The sequence below is a fragment of the Rhinolophus hipposideros genome (genome assembly GCF_964194185.1).
Source record: "Rhinolophus hipposideros genome assembly, chromosome: 18".
NCBI lineage: Eukaryota > Metazoa > Chordata > Mammalia > Chiroptera > Rhinolophidae > Rhinolophus > Rhinolophus hipposideros.
This window is the reverse complement of record NC_138064.1, coordinates 6,416,722-6,435,304: the sequence shown is the minus strand read 5'-3', so window position 1 is coordinate 6,435,304 and position 18,583 is coordinate 6,416,722.

Below are 18,583 nucleotides of genomic sequence, written 5' to 3'. Positions count from 1 at the left end.
CAGTGGGTGCTTTGGGGTACTGACAAGAGGTATTAGGATATTGGCAGGAGATTCTAGAGACATTAACACAGAGAGTCAGCTGCCCTAACACTGAGCAGAGTCTCATCTGTGGTTTTCTCAGTGGGTCAGCTCAGATAGGACTCTGTTCTATGCCTTCGTTTCTTTGAGATTATCCTAGAATATGTTAACATGTTTCTCCTGCCTATGATGGATTATGGCAGCTGTACCAGGAATGGTGATGAAAATTCCAAAGTGCAGACATCTAATTTTGCCTAGGCAGATGAGTTATGTGTTGTTATTTGCAACAGGAAGTAAGGCCATGTAGGCTATTCTCTCTCTGACATGCACGAAGATTTTCTTTCTAAACTCTCTTACACCAAGATTTTAAAACCATTTTCTCAAAGGGTGAGGTATATTTTGTTTTGGATTAAAGACTTCAGTTTAAAAGGGGGAATAGAGTAGTTTCATTTAGAATGAAACATAAGACCTTATATGATAAAAGAAAATGAGGTGAGGGAAGGCACTTACGAGAACTTCTCAGAAAAGTTTGGCAGGAAACGAAATGCTTCATCTAAGCTCATTTATCATGCATTCACCTTTAGCTCATGACACGTTCCCAGTAATGGTGACATTTGCAAACTAATTTAATTGCATTTTCTTTTTTTAGGAGTGATGCTATAGGACATACTTCTTAAATAATTATAAAATCCTTTTGGTCATTAATCTTAGTTGTTTTTTTTATTCCAGCTTTAAAATATATATAATCATGGGAGATATCAGATGAAAGCAAACAAATTGATTAGTCAGCATTGAAAAGCTTCTAAAATTAAACAAGAAAAAAAAATAAACATTTCAGCGTGTCTTAAAAGTGGCTGAATGAGGAGGGCGCAGGACCTGATTCCCAGAGCCTAAGGGGAGCAGATGAGATACAGAAACAGTCGCTTTCCACGCCAGTAGTGGAGATGCTCAAGCCCTTTCCCGGGGGCATTGCCAGCACTTTTGCCTAGTTCTAGATGCCATGTGGTGCCAGAGTAAGAAGTTGCATTAACTATAGCGGCTGAAGGCTGCCTACCATGAACTCGGTTGGACAGAATACCCAGAACCTCCCATAGTGCTAAGATGGATGAAGCCCGCTACAGCCCTTGTGATAAATACACAGAGCAACTCTGAAAATAAATTGTATCCACCAGAAACCCATCTTCCTGGTTGAAGAACGTGGGAAAGGAAGAAGCGCCTGTAAGCTGGAAAGGGGTAGAAATCCCTATTCTCTCTCTCTCTCTCTCTCTCTCTCTCTCTGTCTCCTTCTCCCTCTCTCCCTCACTCTTCCCTCCCTCTCTCCCCTCCTTATCCTTTTAATCGCTCTCTACTGGTTCTGCTCTAGGGTTCTGGATCTGCACAGTTTCTGTGGGGGTGGCTTTGGCACCTAAAATTCAAGGAAAAAAATAATTTCTCTACAGACAGGAAATACAAAAAGGAGTCCTTGTGTTGCAAAATACTATTGAAGGGATACCTGCTGTCTTAATGCTTTTTTTCTGTTTCTTTCAACACTTTGTAAAGGATGATGAGTTGAACAGGTGGAACGGTACAACAATATGGAAGACTAAAATGCTAAAAGAAAAACATCTACTTGACAAAGAAAATGGCATGAAACTGTATTGCCACCTGCTCTTCTGGCCACCAGTATGTCCCAATATAACCTGTCCAGGGAAGTGCTAGGTCTATTAAAGCGTATGAGTCCAGCCTAAAGTAGCTAAAGAACTTCACCAGCGTGTACCAGTAGGGTCTCATAGAGGATGTCTGGGGCCAAATCTGACAATGCTGAATCAAGGAGAGGTGAAATATTACATTTGGGTAAGACAGTTTATCAATATTGGGGTACTCTTTCATTACACAGAATTTTACAGCCTAAGCAGCACCCAGGAAACAATGATAACATATTACTAGGATGGCTCTTAGAAGCTTCAGAAAGTGGTGGCTCATACCATATGAAACAGAAGTACCACAATTCTTATAAAAGATGCTGAAAAGAGGGAAGCAAAGGCCAGAGATGAGGGCATGCTAGAAGGATCCTCTGTAAGGCACCAGGTGACTATGTTACCTGTGTGATCCCAGAGGACACTTGACTTACCAGAGATGTGCTATACACTGATGAGAGGGAAGCGACATCACCGAGAAGCTCAGTGAGTTTGGTGACTCATTCCCGTATGGCATAAAAGCTTGCCTCCTTTCTGATTTCAGGTAACTCTAACGGGATATTCAGCCAAGCAGCTCCCTGAACTGTCAGCTGAGAGGTGAGGCACACTCAGACCCCCGTTTGGTTGTGCTTTTGTTAATCCTCCAGTCTTTACAATAAACTTCCTGCAAATCTCTGCCTCAGATCTATTTTCCGTGAAATCTAACCTGTGGACTACTCCCTACATTTTCCAACACCACTGTTGAAATTTTAGAAAAAGGAGGCAAAGATGAGAGAACCATTCTGTATCTCTGCAGATCATTCTACATTCTTCACCCATAGAAAGTGATAACTTTGATATACAATATTACTTATCACATATGAAAATCCCAGACCACAGTGTAGCTAAACTGAATTACCAGACACATAAATCCCTTCCCTCTTCCTTGGTTTAATAGGATGAATAATATGGGAGTAGAGGAAAGTCCCATGTTTATGTAATGTAAGTGAAACTGAAAAAAAATAATTTCATTAATTTCTTTCTGAGACGTCAAATTAAAAGCTGATAGGAATGCTAAATGAGCTGAATGAAACAGGATGAGGGGCAAAAAATTCCCACATCATATTCTCATTGCTTGCCACATAAACAGAGATTATGGGAACTAGTCTTCATTTAACGTGCCGATCCAAAACAAGCAGAAATAGTTGACAATGAATTTCATTTACATTTGAAATCAAATATAAAGAATATATTTTAGGAAAAGGGGGTGACACCTGGGATCATGTTAAAATAGCTGAAGACCATGGCCCTACATATATCTTCCCTAGATATCTAGATTGCTTATATGGCCTCTATACCCCTGGAGTTTCTCTCCACTAAGAATCTCTAGCTTTGTTATAACTGAATGTTCTCCTAGAGTAGCTTCTTCTCGGGCACAATCTAATTGCATTATTAGATCAGGCATACATTGTGTCAAGCATACATATAATCTAATCATAATTCTAATTACCTGCATAGTTACTTTGACTGGACTTCAGAAGCATTTTATCTCAGAGTCATTTATGATCCAGTGTTTTTACCTCTAACTAGGAAAACCTTCTTTCTCTTAAATACAAATCTTCTAATGTCCTGTCATGAAGAAGTTTTGCCATCTTTTGGGCATACAGAAAACGTTGGCTGCCCTAGTAAGGTACCTGGACTTATATTAAAAGAAACCAGGAGGAGCACCTACTTTGTATTTTCACTACAAATTCCATCGCTTCAGTGTCCACAGTCATTCTGAAATCAAGCCACATAAAATACTTTACAAATATGCTAAAATGCCCAGGATTCTTTTCTAGGTCTACCTTGAATAAGTTAGACACACAATCTTAGTCTTCTCCTCTGTAATAAAGACATTACATTTGTAACTAGGTCCACTTAAAGACTTATTAAGGGACATGTATTCATTGATATGAATGTAAAGGTTTGAGTGTTAAATTTATGTTTCAGTAAAACCAAAACAAACAAACAAAAAAACAAACTAAACCATGTTGACAATTTTAAGTGCAATAAGAGAGGATGATACATTTTTAAATGATGACCATCATTAAAAAAAAAAAAAAAAAATGAAAGCATCTTTCTTTGTTAGTTTCCAAAACTTGACTTTGGCTATTCTCTGAACTCTAGTGGCAAAATGGCAGTAGAGATTTCCTGAGGCCCTGCAGTTTCCCTTTCTCTCAGTAGAAAGGAAATCAAGGCTTATAATACAAAAAAATAAAAAAAATAAAAAATCTTCTATAAAAGCTTTAGCTCAGTGATTGACTATACAATTGGTGTGGTGACAAGAAATGCTATATATATGTGTGTGTGTGTGTGTGTGTGTGCGTGTGTATACATATACATGCATATACATATACATATATATACACATTTACATATATATGTACATTTTGGGAGCTTGTTTTTGCTTTTTGCTAACTACTCAGGGGTTGTCTTTGTTTCCTCCATTGGTGTAGGATAATTTATTTATTTATTAATAACATAATTGAGTTGCTCTTGTATTATCTCTGTTTTCAGTTCAATCCAACCAAGGGGAAAAGTCTAATCAATGGTCCATAGATCATTGCATCCTTATTCCATAGTCACATAGCATTAGCGATTAGAAAAGTCATCAGTTTAGCCTTCCATCTTAGGCCGCCAGCCAGAATCTGTTGTGCCCCATTACCTTGGGAGTATTGCCTAGACACTCTTTTCCTCGTCTTTCTTTTATTTAATGTTTCTTTAAGCAGTGTGCTTTTCGGTAGTAGTTTTTTAAAATACTGTGGCTTAGGGAAGAAACAAAATCCACCAAGTTATCATTTGAACATCCTTGGTATCCCAATTCACACAGCATGCTATTAACTCTGTCCTGTGCCAGCAGGCTATTCTTTGAAGAAACTGAACTATATAGACTCTAGTTTCTGCTATGGCAGACATCAGCCATAGCTGATGAGGTTCCATTCTAAAAATTGGAATTAAGTGATAGTTACAGATCGAATGGGGAGACCATCTTACCCTCGTAGTTATCAGGGTGCTAGCAGCCAGGCTTATAACCCACAATGGAAGGTTAGACAATCCTTTTAAAAGAAACTGACTCCAGGAAAAAGATATTCAGATGCTGACATTTGTTGTTTCCAAGAAAATGGCTGCCAGTAGTGCTTGGATGGTGAAAGACTGAATCAGTGAACAATGAAGCCAAGTAGTTGACAAAGACACCTAACATTAAGGGTGTGCTTTGTATTTCACTCTTAAATATGAAAAGAGCTGGGGGTCACCAAATCTTTGATGGAGTCTCCAATATGAAAGAGACCTACAGAAGAAAATGAACTCAAGGAAAACAGACATATGAGAGAATAAGAATCTCAAAAAGCTAAAAGCGAAAACGAAAACAAACTATAATTGATATTGTCAAAGAGATGAGAGCAGATACTGTGTACACGAGATAAGAAGGGAAGGTTTAAAAATGGAATTAAAAAAATAAGGATGTCTTAGTAATTAAATACAAAAGTAATTAATTAAAAAATAAATATATGTTTGAAAGATACACTTGATGGTTTGATTCAGAAAATAATATTAAACAAAGAAATGGAAAATAGGAGAAAAGAGTTAGGAATATTGGAGGATAAATTCGGGAGATCAACTATCCCAATGGAAACTCCAAGAAAAGAGAATTTGAAGTGGCAAAAAAAAAATTATGAAAGAAAAAAATACCAATAATAAAAAGCTGTGCACCAACACAAATTATCCTATTATTTTAGATCTCCAAGTATTAAAAAAAAAAAAAAGATCCTATTAGTTTTCAGAGGGAAAAACAATGCCTTTTGAAAAACTAAATGAAAATACATTCTAATCTTGAATTCAACACCCAATATTCTCGTCATGCATTCATCAAGTGTGGATTTTTAAAAGCATTTTCATAACCTGCAAGTTCTCAAAAAGCATACTTCCAAAGCACTACTGGTGAATGTGTTCCACCAAAACAAGGAGGGAAATTAAGCAATCAAGACAACATGGGGTCAGGAAAACAAAAGAGTCTCAGTCCCGGAAGAGAAGTGAAGAGGATTCCCTCTTTTTCTGAGAACAGAAAAGGCATAGGTTGATACTTGTTAAGAACAAGAAGTCTAGATTGAAGTAGGAGTACAAAGGGCTTTAAGAAGAAGGCTCCCCAATAAAAGTGGAAATGATAAAGTAAATGGCATATTTGGTCACATTAAAAGGAACGTTTACAGTTTTTCTTCACAACTCAGCTTGGTGATGAACTACCAATAGTTAATTAAAAAGCAAGCAAATTGTAAAAATAAAGCAATTATAAACTGATACCATGTTTCCTCAAAAATAAGGCCTAGCTAGACCATCAGCTCTAATGCGTCTTTTGGAACAAAAACTAATATAAAACCCGGTATTGTATTATATTGTATTGTATTATATTATATTATATTATATTATATTATATTACATTACATTACATTATATTATATTAATTATATTATAGACCCAGTCTTAGTAAAATAAGACCAGGTCTTACATTAAGTTTTGCTCCAAAAGATGCATTAGAGTTGATGGTCCAGGTAGGCATTATTTTCAGGGAAACACGGTAGTTCCTATGCTGTTCAGGGTGGTAACATATACTTTTTATGTTACATATTAAAAATAGCAGCTATGATTTTTCAGGCTTCTACATGTCAAACATACTTTATCTCTGATCTCTGCACCCTTGAAAGGATGAATTACCATTATTTTACAGATGGGGAAATCAACACTCAGATAAGCTAAATGACGTGCCTTAAGTCACAGGTAGCAAGAAGTGAACTGGGGTTCAAATCTATAAAGTGTATGCTTTTTCGAATGAAGCGTGGTGAACCATCATGCTGATAAATACATATGTATATTGCACACATAACCTTCAGTGTGACAAACTATGCTGACATATCATATTGCTTTTGTTTTTACATGTGCTATGTATGTATATATGTATGTAGATATGTACTATGTAGGTATGTAATTTCCTCAACTAGTTTATAAGCATTTAGTAGAGAGAAATTATATATTCTACACTCAAAATTATTGTTTTTGTGGGTCCTCTATAACATAGCAGAGAATCTTGCAAACAACAGGCTTTTAGATGCTGTTCAATTGCTGATACTTTTCTGAGCTCTAAAGAAAAAAAATAATGTAAAACATATATACAGCATGTATAAGTGAAATAGTCATATTTTCTTATATGTGTTTCCTTAGGACTTTGCTTGCAAAGTAGTTTTACCTTAAGAATGGAATACATTTAGTAGGTAATAGTTTTTATACAGAGGGTGCCAAAAAAAGTATACACATTTCAATAAAGGAAAAAAAAAACTGTATTAAAATTATGCTGATGGGAACCACTTTGAGCACCTCTTGTAATTCCAAAAGTCAAATATGACTTGTATTCATCTTTTGTTATCAGTATATATTGAGCATTATGATTTTAATAGAGTTTTTTTCTTTTCTTAAAATATGTGTACATTTTTTGGACCCTCTGTATTTGTCTGTGCTTAGACAAACATCCTTATACAATGGACTTTCAATGCCAACTTGACCTTGGATATCATTTGATGAAATGCTAGAGTAAGATTTAATAATGAATGCCAGATTTCAGAAATTTGTAAATCTAAGGAATGACCAGAAAAGTAAGAGTGTCCACAAAGAAGTTTGGTTTCACAGAAGCTAAGAGGGGTTTTCTAGAAAGAAGAATTAATTGACTGTTGAATAGTATTGTCGTAACTACAATAGATACTAGGACATGAAGGCCAGTGGTGATTTCAAGAGCTGTCTTGGGGAGATGGGGAGATGAGGTGGAAACCATATCGTACTGTTTATTTTATGACGCCCCACTAGAATGTAAGCTCCGGTAAGGAGGGTAAGGAGAGGGAGTTGTTTCTTTCCTCCCTCGTGTTGACTCTCGACTCTTGTGCTTGCTACAAACCGACAAAGGAGGCATTCCACAGCACTTTCATTTAGTGAATTTTAAGCACAACTCTATTCCAGATCCTGTGCTAAGTTGCTAAGTGCTGAGGTTTAAACAGAACAAAGCAGACTATTTATGTAGTATATCAGGTGATAATGAGTTCCGTGGAGAAAATTTGAGCCGGGGAAAAAGGTCAGGAAGTACGGAGATGAGGGGTAGATCAGAATTGTCAGAGGACCTATCAGGAAGGCCACTTAATGGTTCTCTTTTCACAAAAGAATGAAGCAGCTGAGGAGGGAAACCATAACAAAATCTGTGGAGAGATCATTGCAGGCGAAGGGAAAAGTAAATGCAAAGCCCATGACGTGAGACTGCCTGAAATGTTTGAGAAACACCAAGAAAAATATGATCGGTTATTATCATTATTATTTAAAAATGTTCAAATACCCTACGAGGTCATTTCTAATCCTATCTTGCAAATAAAGAAATGAAGTTTCAGGAAAGTCACCTGCTAAGTTACAGTTAGGTTTTCTTCCACAAAATCGCAATGCTTGCTGTGGATCACGGTATCTCAACAGTGCTGCTCTTGATATTTTGGGCTGGATAATCTCTGCTGGTTGTCATGGGCTGCCCTGTGCTTCGCAAGAGTCTACCCATTATGTGCCAGTCGCAATTCTCACCCCACAACCCAGAAAGACAATTGAAAGTTTCCCCAGACATTGTTAAATGTCCGCTGGTGTTGGCGAGGGTGAGTCACCTCAAGCTGAGAACCACTGACCTACAGGGGTGCTGACAGCAGGCAAAGCCTTTTGAAGTGACTGACAGTTACCATAGGCCCTATTTTTAAGAAATAACCAAATTAGTTGCAGCACGATGATGATATTCAAGCCTGTTAAGTCCTTTTATGCATAACTGATTTCCTCTGCTATGAGGCCATTTGAATGAGCTATAGAGACAGCCCCAAACACTAAATTGACTAGAGTGGGTTTATGCTTTGCAGTACTCAGCAATGCCTTATCATACAATTGAAAGCAAACCATGGAAATTCTGAGCACTTTTACTTAATTCTAGCATGAGGATATCGGTGCACACATTTTATTAGCCTGATTCATTTTATTAAAGAAAAAAAGTTACATTCAAAGTTTTAAGGACAAAACTATCATTAGAGTTTACTAATTTTCCAACTAAATTTCAGTGTAGCTAAGTCATAATGAGGATATGCTCACTTGACAGTATGTTGAACTCATGCATGACAATTTCTATACCCAGCTAACAGTGTGTTTTATACCACTGTCTACGCTGATTTATTGAGGGTGTGGCTTGGTAATAAGTTTGCCTTATATTATTTCCTTAGTAAAGAAATACATCATTGTGAGTTAAAGAGGCTCGACTTTCATCACTTAAGTAAACATATATAACTTTCCCCTGTCCTAGGAAGGCAGATATCCAACTCCCCATTGGCCCATCCTTGCCAAAACGAGAAATGAAAGTCAGTGAGGAACTGTTTAAGCAGTGTGGCGTGGCAGGTAAAGCGACCCCTGAGTGCATTCCAACATGAGCTGAGGAAAAGCAGTTCAGAGGCTTTTGGACTGGCTTTACCCTTGCAAAGCATTTTCTTCCCTGGCATCCTAAGCAGTCTGCTGGTGCTGGGCCAGTGGGAGAAACTTCTGCACAGCTGGGTTTTCCCATCTGGCATTAAGAGCTCTCTTACAAGACTGAAGACACGAAAGCATATTAGAGAAGGGATTGTGCACTGGAGGTATTGTTTACAACATGATTCGGGCTAATCGAAAATTATAGTACATTAAAACTCCTGGATAGCTCAGTAAGGAGAGCGAAGCTACAATTCTCATGCTGTTTAATCAAGTCCAAAAATCACGAGCTCTTTAAAAAGTGTTTTGAGCTTCTGATAGCATTTATATTAGAATACTTAATGTAAACCCAACATTTTCCCACACATAGAAACACTGTGAAGAGTGTCACTGTGACTTGAAAGTTGTTTTTAAGAGCTCACTACATCTTTCTTTTAACTAAATTGATTTACACTGCAAAGTTTATAAAGTCAGAGCTGCGCAGGGCAATTGTCTTTCTTATATTTCTCAAAATTTGAGTTACTATTCTCATGATATATATGCAAATAATTTTTTCCCCCAATGAAGGATACTTACTCCTTCATGTGATACCATCGAGAAATGTTACCCTTTGGTTATTTCCAAAAATAAACAATAAATAAAATAAAATAAAATCCTAATATTTGAACATAGCACAACATAGTGTCATCATTTCTACCGATATTGTAATCTTAACTGCTGCTCTTTTTCTCTCTCCTCTTTCCCCCACTTCTGTCTCCTAGAGAAAAATAGAGCTGAATGGACCTCAGTATCATTCATTGGGGGCTTTTCTTATGGAAGATGTTTTTTTAATATGCCCAAAGCTGAGATTTTAAGTAAAACCATCTCTCTGTTTTCATTATAGGTCTATGGATTCATAAAATACAGGGAGAAACTGTATGCAAGTTGTGAAAAGAAAATAGGATTTTGAGCAAGGGGACATTCCTGGTTGTGATAGTTTTATGAGCTACTCTCTATGTTCCAATGAGTCTCATAAGTCCAAGAAGTCAAGCAGGACACAAAGAGTTCAGATAAGTTCCAGGAGTGAACAACTAATTTTTAAGCAAGCACAGCTTCTATTACCATTGCAATAACCATAGTTACCACCAGCAGGGGGAGGCGATTTTGCAGCCTTTTTTATTCATCTCTCTTCCCATTCCCTTACGTTTTAAAATGCCTGTAAACAAATGGAAGATATTTCAGTTATAGACTGCATACCTAGTTGTTTTTTGTTTGTTTTTTTCTTTCTTTTTTTTTTAATACTTCACAGCCTTCTCTTCATTCTAGAAGAAGGTTTAAATCAGGGGTGCTTTTGGCAATTAATGAGTCTCAACCTTGATAGCAGTGCTTAGTAGAATAAGCAAGCAGTTTCTTTGAAGATGTTTAATTGCAAATTATTCTTGAGCATTAAAAGAATATGCCAAGTCCAAGCCCTCAGTTGTGTGCTTTCACTTTCCTTTTTCATCAGTACTGCAGAATTAATGTAAGCATGTCATATCAAGATTTTTAACAGGGAAATACAGTTTACTTTTCTATAGTTGTATTGTTAAAGTGAATGTACGTGAGTGTTCATAATTAGGTGAGTGTGCGCTCGTATGTGTGAGTGTGTGTGAGAGAGAGAGAGAGAGAGGTTCCAAAATTTCTTAAAAGGTATTGGGATCTGATAAAGACACTCATTTGAATGAGATAGTATCAGCATTCCAAGAAAGTAATTCAGCACGTGCTTTAGGGTATAAATGCTGTTTCTGAGAGGAAAGGAAAGAGGGGTTGTCTTCAAAGGCTGGCATAAATGTAAGCTGTCAAATCAGCCAAAGCATCCAGAGGAAAGACTGCCTCCCAAAAGCTGGACAAAAGATGAGATAAAGTAATGAGGTGTGACTGACACTTCATACTGAGATTCATCATGTTGTCACTTTGACGATCAAAAGTCCACTGTCTTGGGGTTATCACAGCAATTGTACACTAGCTGGTTGATTCACTCTGCTATTTCTCTTAGAGTAAACAGCAGGAGATAGGAAGGTTTTCTGCCCAACTCCACCTTTGCTCTATTTACAGCCCTGACTAACTCTATCAGACATAGGGAAGGCATTGGTGATTGCAGACATTCAACTTGAAGTCCTGGCCAGGAATAACAGACCAGTGAATTACATATTGCAACGTTAACTTATCCATAAATACGATCAAAGCAACATCATCCCCATTTTAACATATTCACTCACTTCTTCTATAACATAGTCACAGTTATTCATGAAAAATAAAAAGGGAGCTACCTAACATAGTTTCAAGATGACACAAATCTTAACAAGGAGTCTGATCAAGAATTCTTTAATTAACGTTGTTGTTACCTTAAAATAAGTCTGTCTGTAATACTTTGAGTTCAGCTAATACACTCTAATGAATGAGTATGATAGATTTAAGGAATATTGTCACAGGAAAATCACATACAATATTCAAAAGGACTGAACCATCTTTCTCTTAATAACCTTGCATATGAATTCAATTGAACTTAAGTGTACAATCTACTTTTGTCCTAATATTAAATACTCAGAAATGTTTTGTCTTTGTTCTGATTGCAAATTAGATTACTATACTCACAGTTGATTTCCTTTCAGATAGTATAAGGCTTTTCTCTTCATTTTCAAACAAAGGCGGGAAATCAGTGTAATTATAGTTCAGTGACACTTTTGTAACGTAGAGAGATGTAGATAATACTTAGTTAACACCTGAAAAAAATAATTATCTGTTCCATTAAAGACTTTTCCCAATAATTCCCAAAGTAGAAAGCATTTTCCTGTAAGCTTCACCTTTCAATTTCTAGCTCTTTGTGGCATTCACCATGTGAATAAAAAAGCTGATTTAAAAAAAGAATACTCAACTATGTACTGAGCCTCTATCTTGTGCCATGCACTGTACTAGACACTATTAAAATAAAGGAGAAATAGGAGATAATTTTATGGGCTGTTGAAGACAAAAGCAATTATAATAAAATAGTTTTGATAAAGAGATTTCTAATGAATTATCTTACACATGCATTTTACTTTTATTTTCCTTATTTGGTGGATGTCTTTATAAACGTAAGTTTGTGTAAAAATGCATTCGATATTGCCATAATATAGTCACAGTGATTCACGAAAAAAAAATGAAACAACCTTTATCACAATTTTCCCCTTGCTTTTATTGTACTCCAAATTACTCTAGAACTTAGCGGCTTGAAACAGGCCATTATATTATACTCAATAGGCCTTGTGGTCAGAAACTCAGATCGGGCATAGTGAGAGCATACATGTATATTAATATATGCTCCATGGCAGCTGAAATTTCCACCATAAAGACTGACACTGTGAGTAACTTGATGGCTGGGGCTGGAACCGCTTGAAGGTCCTTTACTTCCATGTTTGGCAGGGATAATAGAAACCCTAGGACCACTGCTTGGAAGACCTCCATGTGGTATTTGAATGTGGCTTGGCTGCCTCACAGCATGCAGCCTCAGAGTAGTAAGACTTCTGTCTTAGTAGCTCAGGGTTCCAGTTGTGAATATCGCCGGGATCAGTGTAAAACATGCAACTGTGACCATATAAATAGAAAAATAAATGGCATAATACCTTCAGCCATTTAAAGATGTCAAACTGTCCCTTTAATATATTGCTCTCCATTTATACCTATTACTTTCTCACTGTATCAGTTTGTATGACATCTTGTCTTGATTCCCCCTTCCCCATGTGAAAGTGGCCTTTAGTATTCTTTGGTTCTCAAGTCAAAGACATTTATCACGGCAAATTAATAAGCTACAATTCTAATTTTAATCTGTCACAAGTTAGTGTCATTGGCCTCAGTCACACTTTGAGTTTGCAGTCACTCTGAGTGAGTAGAGAATCAGAACTTGGGCTCTGAGGTGACAGCAGAACCTACTGACGTCTTGCCTAAAACAGTGGTTTCTCATCTCTGTTGCTTTTTCATCTCTATATATCAATACTCTAACTGCTATCATAAGTCAGAACCATGTTTCCAGGGCTATAGAGCCAATCTTTGGACATTTTTTTTTTTTTTTACTTAGACACTTCCTCATATGTTTTGCTCATCATGGCACGCACGTGCACACACACACACACACACACATTTTTTTAGTAACTCTCCAGTTACTCCTCATCAGACATAAAGTATAATCAGTTATAATATGTGTGTGTTTTTGTTTTGTTTTGTTGATATTTGAATATAGTTTTACCATTTGTTTCCCTTGATTGATTCTAATCTCCAGAAGAACTGGGACAATCCAGATTTGTTCACTATCCTATCCCTAGTCCTAAATCAGTACTTGTTTTATAGAAATAATTAAAATCATATTATTTACATTGAGTACAGAGAACAGATTGGTGGTTGCCAGAGGTTGAGGGTAAAAAGGTGGAGAAAGAGTGAAGGGAGGAAAAAGGTACAAACTTCTAGTTACAAAATAAATGTCATAGAGATATAATGTACAACATGGTGACTATAGTTAGTAATACTGTATTGCATGTATGAAAGTTGCTAAGATAATAATTTTTAAGTTTTCATTATAATAAAGAAAATGATGTTTGTGACAGATGTTAATTAGACTTACTCTGGTGACCATTTAGTAGTATATACAATGTCGAGTCATTATGTCGTACACCTGAAACTAGTATGTTGTATGTCACTTATACCTCAATTAAAAAAACAACAAAAACAAACAAACAAACAAACACATTGTGCAGATGTTCCCATATTTCAAACAGTAACAATTTAAGGACATTTTTATTTGCCAGCATGGGATAATAGACTGAGCTATGATAACAGCATTTGCACTTTCATATAGGCAATCAATGTTAACATGAGAAAGTAGTTTGATATGCATAGAGAAGATGGGGCTAGGCTGACAACTATCACACAAAAAGAATTAGGTAGTCCTGGTACATAAGATTGAGCTGTTACAAAAAAGAAAAAAAAAAACAAAACAATGAAAAAGTAAAAAAGGAATTCTAATTGAAGAGTCCAAGAGATTGTCTCTTAGAGTGGTTATGGGACAGAATGGAAAAACCAGTAAAGAATGAGCCAATTTTATGTGAAAGATCATTAGTTTGGTTTGTAAGTATTAACTTTTGAAGGACACCTCCAGTGTAAATATTCTATTAATAACTGAAAATATTTGACTGGTGTTCGGCTAAAGATATACACAGCAATATAGTCAGATTTCTGCCCTTTCCCCAAGAATTCCTGTCCCCTGGCTATTTGATGAAGTATTATAGTAATCTAGGCACTGTGGTGAAGAGATTTTTGCAAATAGAATTAAGGTTACTAATCAATACAGTTTAAGATAAAAAGAATATTTGGGATCACTCAGGTGGTCCCAGTGTAATCACAGGACCACTGAAGGCAGAAGAGGAAGGCAGAAGAGTCCATCAGAGAGATGCCACTGAAGAGAGAGGAAGAGGAAAGAAGAAGCAGAAGGGGAGGTCAGAGATTTGAAGCATGACAATGACTGAACCCACTGCTGCTGACTTTGTATGTGGAGGATGGAGGCCACGTTCCAAGGAATAAAAGAAGACCCTAAAAATCCGAAAAGGATCCCTGGTCGACAGCTAGCAAGGAAATGGGAAGTTCAGCCCTACAACAGTCTGGAACTGAATTCTGACAATAAGCTAAATGAGCTGAGAAGTAGGAGTATCCCAGCACTTCCAGGAAGGAATGGAGACCTGCTGACACATAGATTTCATGAAATCCAGAGCAGAGAACCAGCTGAGCTACATTGTGCCTAGACTTCTGACCGACGGAACTCTTAAATCATAAGTGTGTGTTGCTTTAAGCACCTAAATCTGTACTAATTTATTATGACAGCAATAGAGGTGCTAACACAGAAGTGGTTCAATGACTATCTCTTTAGTGATGATGTAACTGAGGCCCATAGAAAGGAGAGAAGAGTTCATAGCTTAAGACTAAACTTTGAGAATCCCACTTAAAATCCAGGAGCTGACTGGAGAAAGTGGAGTTAGTGAAGCCAAAGCAAACAATGTGGCAACTAGGAAATGCATGGGTGGCCAGTGATCCAAAGGGTATTTGACAATCACAGAAACTCTTTGGGGTCATGCAAATAAAGGGGGCTAAGAACAGGAGTGAACAATAAGTTCAATGTCACAGAAAAGTCAAGCAGAACAAGGATGAATGAAAGATCACTATTTGAGAAAATCATTGCAGCTGGAAATCACACTTCAAGAATAAGAAGGGAGTGGCACAGTGACAAGTACAGATTGCTTGCTTTAGGAGTTTAGATATGAATTGCATAAAACAGTAAGTTTGAAGGAGCAAAGACGTGAGGGATAACTGTAATAGACATAACTTCAATACAAAAGATGACCATGTTTTACCAAAGAACTGTCAATATTAATTATCACATGTTTACACTGTGTTTTCAATAGCACATTAGGTGAAAGTGAAGCCTTCCACTACTCTTAAAGTGCTCATAAACGGGGCAGAAGGCGGGGGGTGGAATAGTAGGAAGAAAAGATACTGGAGCAAACCTGGATCCAAGAAAAGAGAGCGAGTCCTTAACATTCCTAAGTTTCAAGCTTCCTCAGCAAATACGCAGCACTAATAATACATGCTTCACAAGTGAGCCATTATGATTACACAAGAAAATGTGTGCAAACCATCTAGCATAAATTCCGTCACCTGAAACAGCCTCAGTAGTTCCAAACTGTGTATTCCCGTACAGTAAGGGCAACCTTAGTGCCGGCCCCTGGGCATGTTTGAGAGTTGAGACTATTAAGTGGGTCTACAGCTGGACAGAAAGCCCATTTTTGGTCTGGGTAATTTCTTTACTCTTCCAATATTTCTGGCTGTCCTGAGTCTCCAGCTCACAGATGGCAGAACATGGGACTTATCAGCCTCCATAATAGCATGAGCCAAATACTATAATAAATCTCTTTATAATCCCTTATAATGAATAAAAGAGATGTTATATACATATATATATATACATATATATATATCCATGTATCTTTCTATACACATATACGCATATATTATATATATGAAAAAAATATATGTTATACAGATGGTGCCAAAAATGTATACACATTTCAAGAAAGGAAAAAACTGTATTAAAATTTTAATACAATGAATGATACTAGCATTTGTTTGATTAACGCCATCTTTTGAGCGAACATCATACTACAAATAGCTACCATAATTCAACTTCGAAAAGTAATACATAGATAACATCTCTTAAAATGTGTACATATTTTGGCATCCCTAGTATATGTGAAAGATATAGATATATGTGTGTGTGTACGTGTGTGTGTGTGTGTGTGTGTGTGTGTACGCGTGATTGGTTCTGTTTCTCTGGAGAACCCTGAGTAATGCATTTAGTGTCATTAAAATTTTGGGAGAGAAAAGCATGATACGTTGTAAATTGGATTATATAAGTGAAAAGTTAATTATTGAGTTATTTTCTTCTAGTACCTGATGCTATGTTTCCCCGGAAATAAGACCTAGCCGGACAATCAGCTCTAATGTGTCTTTTGGAGCAAAAAGTAATATAAGACCCGGTCTTATTTTACTATAAGACTAGATCATAATATGATATGATACGATATGATATGATATGATATGATATAATATAATATAATACCAGGTCTTATGCAATATAAGACCAAGTCTTGTATGATATGATATGATATGATATGATATGATATGATATAAGATAAGATATAATATATGATATATGATATAATATAACATCACATAACATAACAACATAATATAACATAATATATAATTGGGTGCTTTTTAATATAATATAATATAGTATAATACATATTTCTATATCATATATGTTATATATATATTTGTATATTTAAAATATATATATATAATATATATATAGCAAAGAAGAAAGGTTGCATTTGAGAACACATGAAACATGCACCAAAGTCAGCCATGTATCTAGACCATCAAAGGAGCCTAAGTAATTATAATAAGTCAGTATCATGCAGAATGTCATAAAATTTAACACAAACAATAAAAATATAACAAAAGGAAGTTCAAAACTATCCCTGGAAGCTAAAGAACCTCACATGAATTAATTTTATACATAAAATAATGAAGAAAATAAAAATATTTTAAACTAAGTGACAATAAAATGACTACACACCAAATTTATGAGTGAAACTCAACACATTGGCTAGAGGGAACTTAATACTTTTAAATATATTCATCAGAAAATAAGGCAGAGTGAAAATAAATGAAATGGGAAAATGGAGGAGAAGGAAAGGAGGAGAAGAAAAAGGGAGAACAGGAAAAAGAAGGAGGAGGTTAAAAGAGGAGGCAAAAGAGGAGGACCTGACAGCCCTCAGCCAATTAAACATCGAACCTCAAGCGAGAAGCCTGTTTGTTTCAGTTCCTTTTGCCTAGTACATCATGTACAACTTTCATTCAAAAAAAAAAAAATTTACAGGTTATATACTAAAAGACAAAAAACATAGTTTGAAGAGACAGAAACGACAAAAATTTCATAAGTATCAGACCAGAAAAGAAGATTGTTAAAGAAGGAACACATAAAGTTTAGATGAGATCTTTTTTCTTATTATTATTTAAAAAAAAAATTCACCATGTTTATTGATAACATAGCTACATATTTCTAAGCCATGGTTCCAAATACCTGAGTTAAGTAGTATAACCATAGAGTAGGCATGTGATGTTGGACCATTTCATTAGCCTCTCCTTTTCAACCTCCACTGGGGTAAATGTGTTTCTGTTTAAGTTTTTGGAACCTCATGTAATATTATTGTCTTACTCCAGTGAAGCGATTGTCAAATTGCACATTTTTCTCAAGTTCACTTGGAACATTCTCCAAGACAGACCACATTCTGGGACAAAACACACACCTTCACAAATTGAAAATAATAGAAATTGTACAAAGCATGCTTGCTCTCAGCCCACAAGGAAATTAATGTAGAAATCAGTAACAGAAGCATAGCTGGAAAATCCCCAAATACTTGGAGATTACTCAACGCACTTCTAAGTAACAGATAGGTCAAGGAAAGAAGTCTCAAGGGAAGTTAAAAATTATTTAGAACTAAATAAAATTAAAAGTTATAAAAATTTGTGGGATTCTTTGAAAGCTGTGCTTAGAGTGAAAATTATAGCATCACATGCATCTATTAGAAAAGAAGGAAGATCTGAAGCCAATAGTGTAAGTATTCACATTAGAAAACTATAAAAAGAAGAGTGGATTAAATCCAAAGTAAGTAGAAGAAAATAATAATAATAGAAATTAGAGCAGAAATAAGGAAATTGAAAACGGAAATCGATAGAGAAAATCAACAGAA